This window comes from Dipodomys merriami, unplaced genomic scaffold, assembly GCF_024711535.1.
Source record: "Dipodomys merriami isolate MVZ:Mamm:240054 unplaced genomic scaffold, mDipMer1.0.p SCAF_1297, whole genome shotgun sequence".
Taxonomy (NCBI): Eukaryota; Metazoa; Chordata; class Mammalia; order Rodentia; family Heteromyidae; genus Dipodomys; species Dipodomys merriami.
This window is the reverse complement of record NW_027202601.1, coordinates 119,822-122,294: the sequence shown is the minus strand read 5'-3', so window position 1 is coordinate 122,294 and position 2,473 is coordinate 119,822.

The following is a 2,473-nucleotide window of genomic DNA, read 5'->3' as shown; positions in this document are numbered from 1 at the left end:
TTCACTGCTTTACATGAAAATACATTGTGGAAAGTGTTCTGAAGAGAAAAGTGTAACCCAATACCTTCTTTCATTGTGGAGGGCACTTTCTCCCTAAATATTTTGACCCAAATTTTCATTTTCAGAGAATTACTGTTTGATAATTAAAGGTTAATTCACAAAATTTGATATATTATGTTTTTAAGAATTTTGTATTTAAATTCCACTACAACCTTGTTTTACACAGTGAGAGTATATTTCCAGGGTAAGGACAATTCTCAAGGGAACCTACAGGATTTACAGCAAGGTTTCTGAGGTTTGTTGTGAAAAAGCGCTATCTTCACCCACATTGCTTCCTCTTTACTAAGTCTCCATGGACTTGTTTGCATAAAAGCCTATTTTCCCAGGCAATTTTAAATTTTCTTAATAGGTTACATTGTTTAAAATTTTGAACAATTAAAATTTAAACTCTTTTGAAATTCCTTTATCAGAATCACGAATTCACCAATCCTAATTCCATCTTTAACATCAAAAATTTAACATCTTGTTTTCATGATATAGGGTCCATGCAACTATTATTTTTCCGTGACTTTGTTATGCATATATATGACCATATAAGTTGATGTTGAGCAAAATGAAATCCAAGATGAAAATCCAAGAGATTTTTATTTGCAGTTGTTTTTAATGTCCTATGTGATTTCTATTTTCTATGGGTTTTTCCCTATGGTTTATCCCTGCTGTATTTGATTTTGTTACCCTATGTATTGTGTATTCATTTACCTTAATTAGAGAAGGGAAGACGAACAAAGGACAAAGGGCAAACCAATGCAATAGCAATAATCACAAGACAATATGTTGGAAATGTACATTACAACTTGTGAAGGGTGAAGGAGTGAAGGAAAACTGTGAGAAAAATGAGGGAAGGGTAACAAGTTTGAAAAGTTATGTATTCACTACTTACAATTACTGTAACCCTACTGTACATCACTTTGATAATAAAATTAAAAAATAAGCTGTGTAAAATATAATTACACTGTATTGGTACAGTAAATATTATTGTTTATGTAGTAACTTAAAAAACAATACTATTTGGCATCTAATTTGAATTAGTTACCCCTTTTCTATCAGAGAGTCTTCAACTTGAATGTTATCCAACTAGACAATATTTTCACAATATACTTGCCAATATTTTGAAAAAAGAATAAATTTAGTACTTTTTCATACTAAAACTGAAAACAGTTTAATTTTAAGGAAACCCATAACTTTTATAAGTAAATAAGTTGTTAAGAGGTCAGAATATATGGGTTCTTCAAAACTTCTATGGTTAATAACTACTCATTTTAAAATTCTCAACATTCAATATCTGAGAGATTCAAAACAGTACCTGTTTGCATCTTATGAAATTCTGCAATAGATACAATTTCCAATGGGCGTTAACAGATTGAGAAGTAACAGAAAAATAGCCACATTCTGGTAGAGAATAAAACTCTGAAGCATCTGTACTAATTAATTCTTCAAGAGTAAGCAATATTTTTTATCAGAGGAAGCTATTATTTCTATGATCATCAGTCCCAAGATTTATGCCATAAAGTCATCCTAGCCCAACAATTTCCAACTTGTAAGGTGCACCTTAAAATTCCTTAATTCACATAATGATTAGCTCATCTCTATTGTGAAAAAAATACTACACTTCTACTAATGTGATGCCCTCCTTTTTCTGGAAAGAACACCACAATAAACTAAGCTGCACCATCCCCCCACCCCATTGGTATTCTTGAGATTAGAACACTTGCAATCATTAATTATATTTATACTTTTTAACTCTCATAGATATTCAGGATGAAAAGATCAGAAAAATGTGGTTCAAAACCCACCCAGGTAGGAAGGTTTCTTAGATAATTATCTGCAATAAATTTCTCAGAAAAAGCTAGACACAAGTGCCACTGAGGTTGAAGTGGTAGGGCATAAACAGGCTCAGAGACCATGTCCAGGCCCAGAGTTCAAGCTCTATGACAAGCAAATACAATAAAACAAAAATGAAAACAAATCCCAAACTTAGCATTTTTCTCAATTTGTAAAGTTGAACATAATTAAGTGAATGGCTTGTTGCATTACATATAGGTAGAAGAAAGGTGTCACACAATTACTCTCTTCATACCATAGTATACCAAACCCTCAAACAATTGCTCATTTTCCAAAATGATAAATTAATGTCATTTATTTGTTGGCTACTCTGTCTAGATTATTCACATTATCATGTTATACATGAACTGTTGGAATTATCTATTAACTAAGTTCTAATTATAACTCTCTTGAAAGTATATTCTAGGAAAATAGAATGCCAGAATCATTTGTGAATTTGTCAATTAAACCTTCTACTTAAAAATAGTTTTGTAGTATCCTATAGAATATGAAATTACAAACAAAACCAATATATTAATTTTAAATGACAATTCTAATTTAGCAAGGTCTACAAAGTCTTACATTACAAGTA